This window comes from Rana temporaria, chromosome 1 (genome assembly GCF_905171775.1).
Source record: "Rana temporaria chromosome 1, aRanTem1.1, whole genome shotgun sequence".
Taxonomy (NCBI): domain Eukaryota; kingdom Metazoa; phylum Chordata; class Amphibia; order Anura; family Ranidae; genus Rana; species Rana temporaria.
Window position 1 is genome coordinate 138,363,217 of NC_053489.1, and position 19,967 is coordinate 138,383,183.

Consider the following 19,967-nt stretch of genomic DNA (forward strand, 5'->3'; position numbering starts at 1 on the left):
AGAATATAGTTCCAAATTCTATATGTATATTGTCCCTTGTTGCTGTAATCCTGAAGGCAACTCAGAAACACTTTGCCAAACCACACACGCACAGTGTGTGAGATATCACCAGCTTGATGATGTAATGATCAAACTTGTCAGGTCAAAAAAGTGCTTTCCACCAGGTATTCACGTATTCAGATATGCAAAGAAAGGGAGACAGAGAAAAGACCGATAGTGTGATACCGTTAATGAAACATCAGCGTCTCACAACACTCAGAACATCACTCACGAATCCCCGATATTAGTTAGGCTTCAGCGTGTGTGCATGTAAGCTGCTCAGCTTGTCAGGCTCCTCATCCGGCACCTCCGTGCGTCCCGTCACTCAAGCTCCTCTCCCACGCGTATCGTCACTAGACACGTGACTTAATCATGGTTAAGTCACGTGTCTAGTGACGATACGCGTGGGGGAGGAGCTTGAGTGACGGGACGCACTGAGGTGCCGGATGAGGAGCCTGACAAGCTGAGCAGCTTACATGCACACACGCTGAAGCCTAACTAATATCGGGGATTCGTGAGTGATGTTCTGAGTGTTGTGAGACGCTGATGTTTCATTAACGGTATCACACTATCGGTCTTTTCTCTGTCTCCCTTTCTTTGCATATCTGAATACGTGAATACCTGGTGGAAAGCACTTTTTTGACCTGACAAGTTTGATCATTACATCATCAAGCTGGTGATATCTCACACACTGTGCGTGTGTGGTTTGGCAAAGTGTTTCTGAGTTGCCTTCAGGATTACAGCAACAAGGGACAATATACATATAGAATTTGGAACTATATTCTTTGTATTAATTTGTCTTTCTCCTCCAGTAATTTTTATGTGTTGACACCTTATTTAATCAGTTGATTTAGCGCATTATCTTTTTCACAATTTTTGCTTGGTTTAGTTCACCGTTATAATTGCTGCTTTTTCATTTATTTATTGATTAAGTGATATAATTATTTTTCACTATAGTAGCGCTGTAGACCTTTCACATATATTTTTATTCTCTTAACAGTTACCAAGCGATCTGAATCATCAGATGACTGAAAATAACTTAACCTGCCTGGCGGTATCCCCGAGCGTGACTCGGGGTGGGTTTTTCATGCTGCGATTGGCAGGGCAGGACTTAGGGTGGTGGGGGCCCCTGGGCTTGAGTGTTGAAGGGGCCCCCTGGAGCCGAGAATTGGGGGGGTCGAAGTTGTTGAGCGGGGGGGGGCGAATTGAAGTTGTTGAGCGGGGGGGGGCGCATTATAGTTTTAAAGTTGTTGAGCGGGGGGGGTTTTGCAGTTGTTGAGCGGGGGGGAGTGCCTCTCACCTGTGCCAACAGCCGGGGCCACAGACTGTCATTAGCCCGGCTCTCGGCTTTCTTCCCTTCAGCAGCCACAGTCCTCCACACATCACTCCGGTCCCTCTTGCTTCCGTGCTGCCTCCTCTTGAAATGCAGGAAAATTAACCCTTTTGCGGGACTGCGGGAAGAAGCTGTCTGTGTGGGAAAGTCCCGCAGAATCCGTGCGTGTTGGGAGGTATGCGCAGGGCCGCCATCAGGAGTTTTGGGGCCCCTTACACATCTTAAGGTATGGGCCCCCTGGAGCAGAGAACCACCTGAAATTGAGAAGCGAGGGGGGGCTGCCACAAATTGAGAAGCGGGGGGGGCCTTTAAAAAAAAAAGAAGAAATAAAAAAAAAAAATATATATATATATATATATATATATATATATATATATATATATATATATATATATATATAAAAAGGGGGGTAGCCATCTGTGGCCCTGTGGACCTCTGGGCCCTTCCTTTAATAAAAAGAAAAAAGAAACCTCTGGGCCCTTTAATAAAAAAAATAAACATTTATAAAAAATACATAAAAAAGGGAGGTTGCCTCTGGGCCCCTGGGGACCTCTGGGCCTTTTAATAAAAAATTAAAAATATAAACAAAAATAAAAAAATAAACATTTATAAAAAAATAATAAAAAAAGGGGGGGTTGCCACATGGGGCCCTGGGGACCTCTGAGCCCTTTAATAAAAACATATATTTATATATATTAAAAAAATGTAAAAATTTTTATAAAAAAAAAAGGTGGGTTGCCATCCGGGGACCCTGGAGACCCCTGGGCCCTTTAATAATAATAATAATAAAATAAATATATATATATATATATATATATATATATATATATATATATATATAAAAATCAGTCCCAGTCAAGCCCAATGGTAAGTCCGGCCCTGGCGATCGGTATCCCCGAGTCACGCTCGGGGTAGTTGTGCAGAGTGTGCAGCGGCGCGGCTTACCTGCTCGCAGCATCCACAGACAAGTTACTCACCTTGTCCCTGGATCCTGCGATGCATCCCCGCTGTGTGAGCGAGCGGGTCCTCCTCGCTCGATTCACAATGTCCCCGTGTGCCGCCGATCTCCGTTCCCTGCGACGTTACGACGCACGGGGGCGGAGAACGGCGCCAAATTCAAAAAAGTAAATAAACACAATACATACAGTATACTGTAATCTTATAGATTACAGTACTGTATGTAAAAAATACACACCCCCCTTGTCCCTAGTGGTCTGCCCAGTGCCCTACATGTTCTTTTATATAATAAAAACTATTCTTTCTGCCTGAAAACTGTAGATTGTCCAAAAGTGTCCCTTTATCTCAAAAATGGTTTTAGAGCAGCTAGAAAACAGCGATAATAAATTATAATCACTTGCAGAATTGTGCGATAGCGATTTGTGGGGAAATACGTCATAAAAAAATAAAAGTAATGACAGCGACAATTCTGCAACTGAGCAAATTTCAGTGATTTTGAATTGATTACATTATTGAATATTTTTAATTATAATTATATTATTATTTGTTATAATTATTTATAATTATTTATTATATTATAATTTATAATTTTGTTTTTAAAAAAAAATCATACCCGGGATGCCTACAAGACTCTTGTTTGGTCAGATTTAAGTGAGTTATTCCTAAAAATTACAGACCTACAGTATAAAACGCCTAATTTCCTTGCAAAATAATTGTACCGCTTTTGGTACGTAATTCCAGACAGAATCATACCGCCAGGGAGGTTAAGAGGGCATCATACTGATTCAGAATGCGGTTGACACAATCAAGCATTGAAAGCCACCTGGTAGAACAAAGTTGTAGAATCTTAAAGCGGATGTGCCACGGGGAAAAAATATTAAAAGCCAGCAGCTACAAATACTGCAGCTGCTGACTTTTAATATTAGGACACTTACCTGTCCTGGAGTCCAGCGCTGATCGCAGCAGAGCACGAGCGATCGCTCGTCTCTCTGCTGCTCCCCCCTCCATCCACGCTCAGGGAACCAGGAAGTGAAGCGCTGCGGCTTCACTGCCCGATTCCCTACGGCGCATGCGCGAGTCGCGCTGCGCCCGCCGATTGGCTCACACGCTGTGTGCTGGGAGCCGAGTGTTCCCAGCACACAACGGGCGACAGACGGGATGTGATGGAATGCCCGTCTTTCGCCCGTAGCGTGTGGCCGGAAGTGGGTGCAAATACCTGTCTTTAGACAGGTGTCTGCACCCCCCTCCCCCCTGAAAGGTGTCAAATGTGACACCGGAGGGGGGGAGGGTTCCGATCAGCGGGACTCCACTTTAGGGTGGAGAACCGCTTTAAGACAATCTGCAACTACAAATTCCTGAAATTCATGATACAACTGTAAACGTTTACAACTATGTGAAAAGTGGCTATGTATGTCTCTGCAAAGTTGCTCAATGGTTTTTGGTATGGCTTTACAGGCATCTGCGGCACACAAGGGAGCAACATGATAGGTACAATGAATGTGAAAAATAAAAGGTTGTTCTACTTTGAAGCGGGACAGTACAGAGTTTCTAGGATAGAGTGACCAGACATCCCCGGTTTCAGGGGACAGTCCCCTGATTGAGGACACTGTCCCCGGACCAAGTCTGTCCCTGGTTTTGTCCACAGATTGGATTTAATAGGGGGCAGGGGCAATTTCAAAGACAATCAGTACAGAATTACAATTACACCCCGCTCCGCCGTGCCTACTAGCATAGGGGGGTTGTATTTTTCCCATTATCTGTGCACCTTTCTGATGATCATGTGCTGGTCAGAGCGGAGGGAATATTCAGTTTCGCTTGCATGTTCTTCTGCCTTGGCTCAAATCCTGGCTAGCCACCTGCCTATCTCCTTGCCTTCCCTGGCGGAGTAGGGTGCCCACGTGTCCCGGATTGCCCGGGACTGTCCCGCAATTGACATGTTTGTCCTGGGTCCTGGGCAACTTCATTCCGGGACAATACAATGTCCCAGAATGAAATGGAGGACACAGCCACCCCATACTAACTGATAACTACATTTCCGGAACTGGTTGCTAGGGTCAGTGCTGCCTGGCATCTTGCAACCAGTGACAATTTACTCTCAGACAGTGAGACTGGGAGCGAGGCCTGCGCCTAGTGCAGCACTGCTGTCCCCACCCACCTCGGCACCTCCTCCTTCTCCGGCATCCAGCGGGAAGCAGCAGGGACTGGTGTGATCTTCACTCTCCAGATAGTGATGCCACTCCTTTCCTTCTACGCACATGGCTCATGCAGAGGGAGTGGCAGAAGCACTGCATCTGGTAGCAGGCTATGGGTGGCAAGGGCACTGCATCTGGTGGCAAGTGGCACATTCACCTGAAAAATAACCCGCTGCCAAAATCCCCATCAACCCCAGAGACTACATTTCCCCCCCGCCCCCCTCATCTTTTTTGGGGAAGGTGAGAGAGGGGATGTGTCCCTGAATGGCAGTTTGGAAATGTGGTCACCCTATTCTAGGACCAATCATTACACTTGCACTATCTGTACCAAGAGCCATTACATTTCTTAGGGGTATACCATCTTCCAGAAAAGATTGTTTAATCTTCTCAAAAATAGCATCAGCAGTTGCTTCAGTGAGATCAAGAAGGCGGTAGAACTGATATTTGGTTCTACCAGCTTCTTCATCAAAATAAATGACAACCATAGCCAATTTTTTGCTTGTTGATATGTCAGTAGTTTCATCAATCAGTAGGGAAAAGTGACAATATGTAAGCCTCTTGCACAACTCCTCTTTGAGACACTTGCCAATGACATTCTTAAGGCTCATACACACAGTCAGACATCCAACAAAATTTCCCTTGGATTTTTTTCCTAATTGATTTTTCCGGCCACACCCATAGCATACACACAGTCAGACTTTTCTGCAAACTTTTCTAAAACTTTCCTAACATCACATGTTTTTTTTGCTATTTTCTGCTCTTTACCGCCACCCTTTGGTTAACTTCTGCTATTGTTTGTTGCTTTTAACATTGGTTCTGAGCATGCGTATTTGCACTTTGTCCAAAAGTTGGTTGGATTGCTGTACACACAGTCAGACAAGGCACCATCGGACTTTTGTTGCCGAAAAGTTGGTCCGTTTGCAGACCCAACTTTTTGTTGGATGAAACCCGAAAAAGTTGGTCCGATGGAGCGTACACATGGTCAGAAAAATTAGAAAACTTGCAGATTTTTAAGTTGGTTGGCAAAAAGTGTGACCGTGTGTATGGGGCTTTAACCAACATGGAACCTTTAGTTCTCTTGCAATTGATAGATTTTGCAATTTTGGAGTCTGGAAACCAGTGAGTGACATTATCTGTAAGATCATCCAACAAGCTTAATGCTAAATTTGTTTGTGCAATAAAGTTTACCATTTGTAGCTCACTTTCAAAAGTCCTTTTCTTATGAGCCAACACTACTGGATCTGGTAGTGTTTGCTTAACAAAACTAATAATGCCACCGCTGGTTTGCCTAGCTTTAGCAATAGCTTTGTGTTTTGAGCTTGTGCAATGACTGCGTACATCACGAACACCACCATATGCAATGCTGAAGACTTTTTTTTGCACACTTTGCATTTTGTTTGGATTCAGTATCTGCTCTTAACCAGAATTTAAACTGAACATTTGTCATCCAAGCAGCAACAATAGAACACAGCCTGCAAGTTTTTTTTAGCATGAGGTGATGCCGCTTCAATGTCTAAAGCGGAACTGCAGAGTACAGACAGGGCCGGACTGGCCTACCGGGATAGCGGGAAAATTCCCGGTAGGCCACCTGCTGTCTGTCAAAAAACAATCAGCTTAGCTGCCTGTGTGGCCGGGCCACGGCGGCGGCCGCCATCGCGGCCGCACTTTTCAATTAGCTCTGTCCAGTGACTGTCATCATGTAATGTCCCCCCTCACCTCACTCCTGTATGCCTGTATGTTTTTAAAAGCAGCGGCGGCCGGCCGCCGGCGATCTGCGGCCGCCATGCTCGCCGCTGCACTTTCGCGGCTGTGCGGACTGTCTGGACTCTGGAGCGATCGTGTCTGAGGGAGGGGAGGAGCCGAGCAGGAGAAGAAACGAACGTCAGATGTTCTTCCTTCTTCCCGTGCGGCGCCAGCACCGCCCAGTGCAGAGTCACGTGACTCACGTGTCTGTCTTCAGCCGCACAGGAGAAGAAGATAACGTGCGGCCCGGCACCCTTGGAGCACAAGGTGAGAAAAAAAAAATTAGAAATCCTGTATATCTCTCGACTCTCTTTCTCACCATATAACGGTGCACCCCCCGGACCCCCCCCATCCTCTCTCTGCCACCTACCTACCTTTGCTGCCACTGGAAAATTTAAATTGTCTAATAATCTCAGAGAGGGGAGGGGGGGGGGGTTGACCATGGAATGGTGAGAGAGAGAGAGAGATTATACAGTTTACAATTTGCAGGGGCAGAAAAGGTAGGTGCATGGGGGGGGGGTGTTGACCATGCAATGGTGAGAGAGATTATACCGTCCAGATTACAATTTGCAGGGGCAGCAGAGGTGACAGAGAGAGAGGGGGTTGCATGGTGTACCCCCTTTCTCTGTCACCTATGCTGCCCCTGCAAATTGTAATCTTGACGGTATAATCTCTCTCTACCCAGTCCCCTGCTGTCACCCAGCCCTCGGTCACCCAGTCCTCGGTCACCCAGCCCTCTGTCACCCAGCCCTCTGTCACCCAGCCCTCTGTCACCCAGTCCTCTGTCACCCAGTCCTCTGTCACCCAGTCCTCTGTCACCCAGTCCTCTGTCACCCAGTCCTCTGTCACCCAGTCCTCTGTCACCCCGTCCCCTGTCACCCAGCCCTCGGTCACCCAGTCCTCTGTCACCCAGTCCTCTGTCACCCAGTCCTCTGTCACCCTGTCCCCTGTCACCCAGCCCTCGGTCACCCAGTCCTCTGTCACCCAGCCCTCTGTCACCCAGTCCTCTGTCACCCCGTCCCCTGTCACCCAGCCCTCGGTCACCCAGTCCTCTGTCACCCAGCCCTCTGTCACCCAGTCCTCTGTCACCCAGTCCTATGTCACCCAGTCCTCTGTCACCCCGTCCCCTGTCACCCAGCCCTCTGTCACCCAGCCCTCTGTCACCCCGTCCTCTGTCACCCAGCCCCCTGTCACCCAGCCCTCTGTCACCCAGCCCCCTGTCACCCAGCCCTCTGTCACCCAGTCCCCTGTCACCCCCGTCCTCTGTCACCCCGTCCTCTGCCACCCAGCCCCCTGTCACCCAGCCCTCTGTCACCCCGTCCTCTGCCACCCAGCCCCCTGTCACCCAGCCCTCTGTCACCCAGTCCCCTGTCACCCCGTCCTCTGTCACCCCGTCCTCTGTCACCCCGTCCTCTGTCACCCCGTCCTCTGTCACCCCGTCCTCTGCCACCCAGCCCCCTGTCACCCAGCCCTCTGTCACCCCGTCCTCTGTCACCCAGCCCCCTGTCACCCAGCCCTCTGTCACCCAGTCTTCTGTCACCCCGTCCTCTGTCACCCAGCCCCCTGTCACCCAGCCCTCTGTCACCCAGCCCTCTGTCACCCCGTCCTCTGTCACCCAGCCCCCTGTCACCCAGCCCCCTGTCACCCAGCCCCCTGTCACCCAGCCCTCTGTCACCCCGTCCTCTGTCACCCAGTCCTCTGTCACCCAGTACTCTGTCACCCCGTCCCCTGTCACCCAGCCCTCTGTCACCCCGTCTCCTGTCACCCAGCCCTCTGTCACCCAGCCCTCTGTCACCCCGTCCTCTGTCACCCAGCCCCCTGTCACCCAGTCCTCTGTCACCCCGTCCTCTCTCACCCAGTCCTCTCTCACCCAGTCCTCTCTCACCCCGTCCCCTGTCACCCAGCCCTCTGTCACCCAGCCCTCTGTCACCCAGCCCTCTGTCACCCCGTCCCCTGTCACCCAGCCCCCTGTCACCCAGCCCCCTGTCACCCAGCCCCCTGTCACCCAGCCCCCTGTCACCCAGTCCTCTGTCACCCAGCCCCCTGTCACCCAGTCCTCTGTCACCCAGCCCCCTGTCACCCAGCCCCCTGTCACCCAGCCCTCTGTCACCCAGTCCCCTGTCACCCCGTCCTCTGTCACCCCAGCCCCCTGTCACCCAGCCCTCTGTCACCCAGCCCCCTGTCACCCAGTCCTCTGTCACCCAGCCCCCTGTCACCCAGTCCTCTGTCACCCAGCCCCCTGTCACCCAGCCCCCTGTCACCCAGCCCTCTGTCACCCAGTCCCCTGTCACCCCGTCCTCTGTCACCCCATCCTCTGCCACCCAGCCCCCTGTCACCCAGCCCTCTGTCACCCAGCCCCCTGTCACCCAGCCCTCTGTCACCCAGCTCCCTGTCACCCAGCTCCCTGTCACCCAGCCCTCTGTCACCCAGCCCTCTGTCACCCTGTCCTCTGTCACCCAGCCCCCTGTCACCCAGTCCTCTGTCACCCCGTCCCCTGTCACCCAGCCCTCTGTCACCCAGCCCTCTGTCACCCAGCCCTCTGTCACCCCGTCCCCTGTCACCCAGCCCCCTGTCACCCAGCCCCCTGTCACCCAGCCCCCTGTCACCCAGTCCTCTGTCACCCAGTCCTCTGTCACCCAGCCCCCTGTCACCCAGTCCTCTGTCACCCAGCCCCCTGTCACCCAGCCCCCTGTCACCCAGCCCTCTGTCACCCAGTCCCCTGTCACCCCGTCCTCTCTCACCCCATCCTCTGCCACCCAGCCCCCTGTCACCCAGCCCTCTGTCACCCAGCCCCCTGTCACCCAGTCCTCTGTCACCCAGCCCCCTGTCACCCAGTCCTCTGTCACCCAGCCCCCTGTCACCCAGCCCCCTGTCACCCAGCCCCCTGTCACCCAGTCCCCTGTCACCCCGTCCTCTGTCACCCCATCCTCTGCCACCCAGCCCCCTGTCACCCAGCCCTCTGTCACCCAGCCCCCTGTCACCCAGCCCTCTGTCACCCAGCCCCCTGTCACCCAGCCCTCTGTCACCCAGCCCTCTGTCACCCAGCCCTCTGTCACCCAGTCCCCTGCTGTCACCCAGCCCCCTGTCACCCAGCCCTCATTCACCCAGCCCTCTGTTACCCAGTCCCCTGCTGTCACCCAATCCTCTGTCACCCAGTCCCCTGCTGTCACCCACTCCTCTTGTCACCCAGTCCCCTGCTGTCACCCAGTCCCCTGCTGTCACCCAGTCCTCTGTCACCCAGTCCCCTGCCACCCAGCCCTCTGCCACCCAGCCCTCTGTCACTCAGCCCTCTGTCACTCAGCCCTCTGTCACTCAGCCCTCTGTCACCCAGCCCTCTGTCACCCAGCCCCCTGTCACCCAGCCCCCTGTCACCCAGCCCTCTGTCACCCAGCCCCCCACCCAGTCCTCTGTCACCCAGTCCCCTGCTGTCACCCAGTCCTCTGTTACCCAGCCCTCTTGTCACCCAGTCCCCTGCTGTCACCCAGTCCCCTCCTGCCCCCCAGTCCTCTGTCACCCAGCCTGCTGTCACCCAGTCCCCTGTCACCCAGTCCCCTGTCACCCAGTCCCCTGTCACCCAGTCCCCTGTCACCCAGCCCTCTGTCACCCAGTGCCCTGTCACCCAGTCCCCTGCTGTCACCCAGTCCTCTGTCACCCAGTCCCCTGTTACCCAGTACTCTGCTGTCACCTAGTCCTCTGTCACCCAGTCTCCTGCTGTCACCCAGTCCCCTGCTGTCACTCAGTCCTCTGTCACCCAGCCCCCTGCTGTAACCCAGCCCTCTGTCACCCAGCCCTCTGTCACCCAGTCCCCTGTTACCCAGTCCCCTGCTGTCACCCAGCCCCCTGCTGTTACCCAGTCCCCTGTCACCCAGCCCCCTGCTGTCACCCAGTTCCCTGTCACCCAGTCCCCTGCTGTCACCCAGTCCTCTGTTACCCAGTCCCCTGCTGTCACCCAGTCCTCTGTCACCCAGTCCCCTGCTGTCGCCAAGTCCTCTGTCGCCCAGTCCCCTTGCTGTCGCCCAGTCCTCTGCTGTCAGCCAGTCCCCCTGCTGTCACCTAGTCCAAGTGACAAGTGAAACGCTGAATCTGGTGACGGGATGGGTGGCAAGTGACACACTAAATCTGGTGGCAGGGGACGGATGGCAAGTGACATGCTGAATCTGGTGACAAGTGGCAAGTGACATTTCCGAGTGTCTCCGATGCTCTCCGGCGCCCCCCACCACATGCGGTATTGCATTCAATTGAAGTCAATGCGGAACAAATTATTTTCGTTTCCATTAACTTCAATGGGGAAACTCACTTTGATATGTGAGCACTTTGGATTACGAGCATTCTCCTGGAACGGATTATGCTCGTAATCCGAGGTTCCACTGTGTAATAAATATATATATATATATATATAATCTCCCTAGCCCTATGTGCTTTCATATCTGTCTTATCTTTATATAATACGCTCTTTAAATATTTCTTTAAAATGTATGGTTTTCTCTTTTATGAACAAAAAAATAATGATGTTGGGCTGGTATAATAATGCTATGGGGCTGGTATGAAATGTTTTCCAGGGCTGGTTTTTACTCCCAGTCCGGCCCTGAGTACAGACAGTGCAACCTCAAGCCCTGAAATGTGCAAACTTCCTTTGAACAAAAGAATGTGTCATGAACTCTACAAAACGGCCTTGTGTGCTGCAGATGCCTGTCTGAGAAAAACCAAGAGCTATGAAAACTGATCACAGGAACTTTTGGAAAAATTAACACTGAGGCATCACATGTGAAGTTCTGCAGGTGGGCATCTACAAAAAAACAAAAACAAAAGAATTCATGTTGTCTATGTTGTCCATTTTACTTAAAATGTGTGTATAATAGTATAATACAAAAACACTTAGGCCCAGATTCTCAAAGGACTTACGACGGCATAGTGCCATGTACGCAGTCGTAAGTCCGAATGAGAACCATCGTATCTATGCGGCTGATTCTTAGAATCAGTTACGCATAAATTCGGCTAAGATATGAGCGGCGTAAGTCTAGGTGGCGCTTCTGTAGATTTCCACGTTGAATATGCTAATGAGCTAGATATGCCGATTCACGAATGTACGCGCGCCCGGCGTAGCAAGATATGTCATTTACGTAAGACATACGCCGGCGTAAAGTTACCCCTCATAAAGCAGGGGTAAGTCATGTTAGGTATGGACATTGGAAACGTCGGAACAGCGTTGTGTTTTACGTCGTTTGCGTAAGTCGTCCGTGAATGGGGCTGGACGTAAGTTACGTTCACGTCGACTAGGCATTGAGCGGGCATAATTTAATTTGAAAATTCGACGTGATACTGAGCATGCGTGCTAGAACGAGCAGGCAAGTCTGGTAAAAAATCTACCTCTACAAAAAACAGGGGTGAAACCTAAAATTAGAAAGTGCAGCTAAATGGTAAAAAAAAATATAAAAAAAACATTAAGTTGCGTACTTAGCGTAATATGTAGCTGGAAGGAGCAGGCTGGTCCAAGGCGGCTGGAAGGAGCAGGCTGGTCCAAGGCGGCTGGAAGGAGCAGGCTGGTCCAAGGCGGCTGGAAGGAGCAAGCTGGAAAGAGCAGGCTGGTTCAAGGCGGCTGGAAGGAGCAGGCTGGTCCAAGGCGGCTGGAAAGAGCAGGCAGGAAGGAGCAGGCTGGTTCAAGGCGGCTGGAAGGAGCAGGCTGGTCCAAGGCGGCTGGAAGGAGCAGGCTGGTCCAAGGCGGCTGGAAGGAGCAGGCAGGAAGGAGCAGGCTGGTTCAAGGCGGCTGGAAGGAGCAGGCTGGTCCAAGGTGGCTAGAAGGAGCAGGCTGGTCCAAGGCGGCTGGAAGGAGCAGGCTGGTCCAAGGCGGCTGGAAGGAGCAGGCTGGTCCAAGGCGGCTGGAAGGTGCAGGCTGGTCCAAGGCGGCTGGAAGGAGCAGGCTGGTCCAAGGCGGCTGGAAGGAGCAGGCTGGTCCAAGGCGGCTGGAAGGAGCAGGCAAGTCTGGTAAAATCTACCTCTACAAAAAACAGGGGTGAAACCTAAAATTAGAAAGTGCAGCTAAATGGTAAAAAAAATATATAAAAAAAAACATTACGTTGCGTACTTACTGTAATATGTAGATGGAAGGAGCAGGCTGGTCCAAGGCGGATGGAAGCAGCAGGCTGGTTCAAGGCGGCTGGAAGGAGCAGGCAAGTCTGGTAAAATCTACCTCTACAAAAAACAGGGGTGAAACCAAAAATTAGAAAGTGCAGCTAAATGGTAAAAAAAATATATAAAAAAAAACATTACGTTGCGTACTTACTATAATATGTAGATGGAAGGAGCAGGCTGGTCCAAGGTGGATGGAAGGAGCAGGCTGGTCCAAGGCGGATGGAAGCAGCAGGCTGGTCCAAGGCGGATGGAAGGAGCAGGCTGGTCCAAGGCGGATGGAAGGAGCAGGATGGTCCATCCAAGTGGGGTGGAGAAGAGTGCAGGAAAATCTACATATAAAAACAGAAATGCTGTCCCAACGCAGGCCACAGAGAACAAAGACTTTTCTACACTTACCTTACTAGCATTACTGCAGAAAGCAATGCATCTTCCACTGAGTGGACTGGATGGAGCACATCAGGGACATGCCTGTGCATAACAATGAATGATCATTTATGACACACTATTGCAACCAAATTTAATTTGGAAATACTTGTTCTTTGACAGACACACAGACACACTTAGTAATTTCAGAATCTAGTCTACCAGCAACACAGCAGGGTGGCAATGGCATGCATTAACACTTGACTACACAACACATAACTCCAGTGAGTGCAGCACAGCACAATTGCACCACAGGTCCATCCAGGCACCCGCCCCCTCCCCCCGAGGCAATTCATTAGGCTAATTTAAAGAGCCATCTCTGGGGGTGGGTAGCAGGTTTCCCTGCTCTACCACACTAGCTGCTCTTTATACCACATTCCCTGCTAGTGTGCTCAGTCGGCTCCTCCGGGTCACTCTCTCCTGCTTTGTGCAGCGCTGCTCAGCACTTTCCTTGGCTAAATCCTGGTGCTTCCCCAGCACTATATGTTTGGCTTGATCCAGGGGGTGCCAGTGATCTTGGACCCACTCATCTGGGGTCCTTGACGTAATAGGCTCTGGAGTTTCCAGTAGTAAATCCACCGGCAACCGGCCATACCGCACAAACATCAGAAAATGAGGAGTATAACCGGTGGCTGTATGCACAGTCTGATTGTAAGCCCAAACAACATCTCCTACATACTGCGGCCACCGTTCTCGATGCTCTTGCTCCAAGGTGCGAATAAAGCGTTCACAGGCCCCATTTCTTTTGGGGTGGTAAGGAGTAGTATGCAACTTCCGAATACCACTAAGACGACACAGTTCCGAAAATACCTTAGACTCAAAGTTCGGCCCTTGGTCCGACAGAATCCTTTTGGGGCACCCATTGGTCTGGACTACATGGGTCCAGAACAGTTTAGCCGTGGTGGCGGCAGTCTGATCTTTAGTTGGCACTATGATGGCGAACTTAGAGAAGTGGTCCACAAACACAAGGCATAGCGATACCCTGAAGATGTGTCAGCCACTGTCAGGAAGTCCATGGTTAGTAATTCAAAGGGTTCTCCCATTCTCACCACCAGAGGGGTAGTTTTCTCTGTTCTCCCTTTGTGGATGGCACAACTCTGGCACTCCTGACATGCCTTTTGCACCCACTTAGACAGTCCCGGACAAAATATGTACTTACGAACAAGGCCCTCCGTCCGTTCCGTACAGAAAAGTCCTCCAATCCGGTGAAAGATTCAACAAACCTCCAAGGCCTCCGATTGAGGGATAATCAGCTGATGAATAACTCGCGGCTCCCCAGGAATCCGTGCTTGTCAGTATAAGAGTCCATTATATCTTTCCAGCAGATCCCACTGCTTTAGAAGCTGGCACAACGTCGGTGAGAGCCTCCTTCGCTCCCTGGAATTTGGCTTCCGATTCCTGTCCCAGTATCTAATGAGCTGATCCATGTCAGGATTGTTCCGCTGGAGTTGCATCCATTCTCAAGGAGTGTGAATTTCTGGCCCCCTTGATGGACCCTGATCACTTTGCAGAGTCGTTGAGGCCAGTTGCTCCTGCATGTTGATCCCGGAGGGAACGACCTCATCCCCCTCAAGTTGTTGATCCAGATCATCCTGAGGCCAGTCAAAGGGAAATCGAGAAAGTGCGTCAGCATTACCATTGGAGCGCCCTGGCTTGTAGTGAATGGTATAGCTGAACCAGGCCAGTCGTGCCACCCAGCGTTGTTCCAGGGCGCCCAACTTTGCCGTCTCTAGGTAGGCGAGAGGATTGTTGTCAGTGTATATGTCCACCCGGCCACTCACCAAGTACTCAGCAAACTTTTTGGTGACTGCCCAGACTACCGCTAACAGCTCAAGTTTAAAAGAACTGTAGTTGACTGGATTACTTTCGGTAGGGCGCAAGCTCCGACTTGCATCAGTTCCATCTTGCTCCTGAGCAAGCACAGCCCCCAATCCTTGAAGGCTGGCATCAGTGTACACCCGGAAGGGTTTACGATAGTCAGCGTAGGCCAATATGGGTGCAGAAGTCAGCTGCGCTTAGAGAGCCTCCAATGCCTCACTTTGTGCTGCCCTTCAACTGTCAATGATGCTGGGAGAAGATTTACCCTTTCGCTGAACAGGCTGTCCGCACAGCAACTGGGTCAAGGGGGCTGCAATAGTAGCAAAGTTTGGAATGAATCTGCGGTAGTAACCCACAAGTCCCAAGAAGGAGCGTAGCTCTGTTACCGTTTTAGGGCTTGTCCATGCCTGTACAGCCTGAATTTTGTCCGGATCGGGGGACACCCCCTTTGCCTCGACCACATGCCCTAAATACTGGATTTTGTTTTTCATGAGATGACATTTTTCCCGGTTTGAGCCGAAGGCCGTACTGGGTCAGCCGCTGGAGGGCTTGATCCAGATCCATTAGCCTTTGGAACGTACTGGGGGCATTGCTCAGGCCAAAGGGCATCCGATTGAACTTGAATAGTCCCAGAGGGGTGATAAAGGCCGTTTTTTCACGATCTTCCTCTTTTACGGGGACCTGCCAATATCCGCTGGCCAAGTCGAGGGTGGAGAAGTACTGCGCCTGCTTCAAGGCCATTAGGGATTCTTCGACCTGGGGCAGTGGGTAAGCATCCTGATGGGTACAGGCATTCAATCTGCGATAGTCCACACAAAAACGTAAGCTGCCATCCTTTTTCTGCACCAGAACTATGGGCGCAGCCCAGGGGCTACGACTCTCCCGAATTACCCCCCCTTTCAGCATGCCGTGTAATAGTTCTTTGACCTCTTGACAAAGAGCGGGGGGTATATTACGATACCTTTCCCGAACAGGAGCTGTGTCTCCAGTGTGGATGGAATTATCCAAGGCATTAGTACAGCCGTAGTCCTCAGGGCCTTGAGAGAATGCCATCATATGTCTGTGAACTAGTTGCTGCAGCTTGTTGCGTTGTTCAGGAATCATTACCGGCACCGGAAGTGCCAGTTGTGCTAACAATTTCGGAAGATGGGCATCTGCTGAATCAGGTAGAGCTGTTTGCAAAGCAGCGCAGGCGGCCTCCACCTCAGGGCATGGGTCAGTAATGCAGCTTCCATTCACCTTTGGTTTCCAGATTGCGTTGTGGTTCTACTATCACAGTGGCCCCTCTTACGTGTCTTCTAGCCACCACAGGAAGAGGGCACACCAACTCTTGGCGTGTGGGTATAATAACCTGATGTCGGGCAGGGAGGCGGATGAGCCCCACTTTCTCAGTATGTTTATGTCTGAACTGCCCGACAAGCGTTGATCAGATTCTGCAGCTGTGGTTCCGATTGCCCAGAAGCTTGTGTTTAAGCCTCACGAAGGAGGCGTGTTAAGTCCAGTTCCTTTAGGGCGTTCATGCCCAGCACTACTGGGATCTCTGGGAACGAGGCATTTTGAGTCACCACGACCCCAACCCTAGGGAGAGTCTGCTCATACACTTTCATGGACATCCAAGTGTCCCCTACTACTGGAATAGGGAGGTTGTTGGCAGCTTTCAGTCTCAACCAGGAGGGGTCTAGCATTGGGGTCGGCCCAAAATGTTGCTGGTAGAACGAATAGGCCATGGTAGTGACTTCTGATCCAGTGTCCACCAGACATCTGGCCGGCTGTCCTTTGAACATCACTGTCGCCACTGGGCAACCAGAAATCATTGTAGGATCACGTTGAGGCGGTGAATGAACATTTCCCGCGGGTCGCCCCTCCACCACAGGAATCACTAGTTTAAAGGATGCCTTTGTACGTTCTGGGCTCCCCGTTTCGCACAGTCCCTTGCAATGTGGCCTAACCATCCCTTGGGCAGACCTTTTCATGTCTGCTGCTGAGTTACACCTGCTTTATGGGGCTTAACTTTACGATGGACGTACAACTTACGCGCACCAGTCGTAGCCTGCATCGGGCGCATGTACGATCGTGAATCGGCGTACCTCCCTCATTCGCATATTTGAATAGAAAATCAATGGGAGCGCCAAATGCGTCCAGCGTAAATATGCGCCCACTCTACGCCGGCGTAGGCAAGTTACGTCGGTCGAATGAAGCCTGTTTTTAGGCGTATCTTAGTTTTGTGGGCCCGGCGCACAGATACGACGGCGCATATTTGCCCTTACGCGGCATATCTCGAGATACGTCGGCGCAAGTGCTTTGTGAATCCGGGCCAATGTATTTAAGTGATAAGGACTTACTGTATATAAACAAATTGAGCCTGTGCAATATCTAATACCATCTATCGGCAACCAATAGGGTAACAGGTGTGCGATCTGTGACCATCATACAGTGTGTAAAAATGTGTACTCATACAAATGAACACATAAAGTCCTGAAACCAGCATAAATAATAACACCAGAATCTCCAAGTGCAACAAGTTCAGTTAAATAAACACAACAAAAAATATATTTTTGTCCCTATTTAGGCAGAAATAAACCTAAAATTCAGACAGCGCCACAACCCCCACACCCCATCTACATCCTACTTTAGTATCTCCTTAGGGGGAATCTAATGGGGGGGGGGGCTGCAGTCTTATATTCAAAATTTCCTTGTCACTATTTTTCCTAAGCGCAGGATACCACTTTATCCCAAAAAATCTGACTAGTAGTACTTCTACAGTAACTACTACTAGCCTAGCAGAGGACAGGAGTCAGGACTCACCCACAGGGCCGGCCTTTGCGTTGTGCGGGCTGTGCGACCGCACAGAGCGCCATGAACTAGAAGGGCGCCGTGCGGCCGTCACAGCTCGCAGTCCGTGATCGTGAATGATGTGTCCGGGACTCCCGGTTACTGCTCAGGCAGCCAGCACGTCTGCACGACGCTGCAGAGGGGGGGGGGGGGGGGCGCCGACGCGCCCGAAGTGACTGACACTGCACGCTCTCCCTCCCTCCCTCCCAGCTTCCCTCCTCTGCGTCTCAGGTCAGGTGGTACTGACTGTCTTGGGTTGGGTAGAGTGGCCCCGTTGCGTGCATGCGTAAGGCATGCAGTTCAAATTCTAAAGGCGGGACCAGAACAGGACGGGACTGACAGACTGCCACACAGTGCTCAAGAAAAGTAAAGGTAAGGCCGCCCGTCCCCTCCACCTTATCCAGCAGGCTGACAGGTGTCATCCCTCCTCCCACCTCACCTGTACTCCAATGAGGAGGGCCAGTTTATAAAAAAACTTAAAAAAAAGTCAAAATTGGTCTCTTGTTGAAAAAAAAAGGAAAAAAATAAAAGGCAGAGGTGATCAAAGTTGTCAGCTTAAAGTGGAGGTTCACCTAAAAATAAACTTTTAACATTGCATTTATGAGATTAATGACAATTAGAATCGGCTGTTTTTTTTTTTTTAAATAGTCCGTACATACCGTTTCCTATATGTGTTCTCACCGCCGCTTCCGGGTATGATGGTCGGGGCTGGGCGTTCCTAATGATTAACAGGCATCCAACCGACGCATACATCGCGTCACGAGATGCCGAAAGAAGCCGAACGTCGGTGCGCAGGCGCCGTATAGAGCCGCACCGAAATGCAATGTTAAAAGTTTATTTTTAGGTGAACCTCCACTTTAAGTTACGCAGTGCACATATACAAAATGGCCTGTCATGAAGGGGGGGTAAATCACTGATTAACCACGTGACCACCCCTTCATGACAGGCCATTTTTTGCGATGTGCACTGCGTAACTTAAGCTGACAACCGCACGGTCATGCAACGCTGTACACAAATAAAAACATTTTTTTTTTCCTCTGTGGTATTTGATCACCTCTGTGTTATTTTATTTTTTCCGTGTTTTTTTATTTATTTTTTTATTTAATTTTTTTGACAAAAGACCAAATTTGAAAAAAAAAAAAATGACTTTCGGCTATATAACTTATCCAATTTTTTTTTTTTTACGTTTTTTTCATAAATTTAGGCCAGGTGTCTCCAAACTTTCTAAACAAAGTTGGTGTCAATGGGAGAAATTGTGCCCCATAATTGGTGTCATTAAGAGATATTGTGTCCCATCATTGATGTCAATAGGAGTAATGGTTGCCCTATTATCGGTGTTGTCAGGAGAAATTGTGTCCCCTCATTGGTGTCATTGAGAGAAATTGTGTCACATCATTGGTGTCATTGGGAGAAATTGTGCCCCATTATCGGTGTCATTGGATGAAGTGTGCCTACAAACTATTGGATATATTTATTGAATTTATTATTTTTTTCTAGTAATGGCGGAGATCAGTGACTTATAGCGGGGCTGATATATTGCGACTGACAATCTGACACTTTGTGGGAACCAGTGACGCAGTAAACAATGCCACATTTTTTTGTGTCAGTGAGAGGAGTAATGACCCATAGTTGGTGTAATTGGGAGGAACTGTGCCCCTTTGTTGGTGTTATTAGAAGGAAATTGTTCCTCATTGTTGGTGTCATTAGGAGGAATTGTGCCTCTTTGTTGGTGTCATTAGGAGGAACTGTGCCCCATTGTTGGTGTCATTAGGAGGAACTGTGCCCAATTGTTGGTGTCATTAGGAGGAATTGTGCCCCATTGTTGGTGTCATTAGGAGGAATTGTGCCCCATTGTTGGTGTCATTAGGAGGAACTGTGCCCCATTTTTGGTGTCATTAGGAGGAACTGTGCCCAATTGTTGGTGTCATTAGGAGGAATTGTGACCCATTGTTGGTGTCATTAGGAGGAATTGTGCCCCATTGTTGGTGTCATTAGGAGGAATTGTGCCCCATTTTTTATGTCAGAAGATGAAATATTGCCCCAAGGGCCAGATAAAAGCAAGTATAGGGCCAGATGGCCCCCGGGCATTATTTGTTACAAATATTGTTGTCCTCTTTGTGTATGTTTAGGTGACCAGGGGGCGAGGGATGAAGATGGGGGGGCCACAGGATTAGCTCGCACAGGGCGCCTGAACACCTAAGGCCGGCCCTGCTCACCCACTCCAGGACAGGTCCGGCCGGGCACAAGCAGGGCGGCTGGCCGACTGCTCCAGTCAGTCGGGTGGGCAGAGCAGGGCTCAGCAGGCACTGGCAGGCAGGGGCACTGGTCGGAGTCGGCTCGGTCTCCGTCTGCTCTAGTCACAGTGGGGGGGGGGGGGGTACTACGACGTCTGCTCTGTCCCGCCCGGGGGGGCCGCTCTCCACGCATCCATGCGGCTCCTCTCAGTTTCCCGCGCTGCTCTTTGCATCTTATAGGCTCTGGCTGTAGGCGGCAATGGTGTT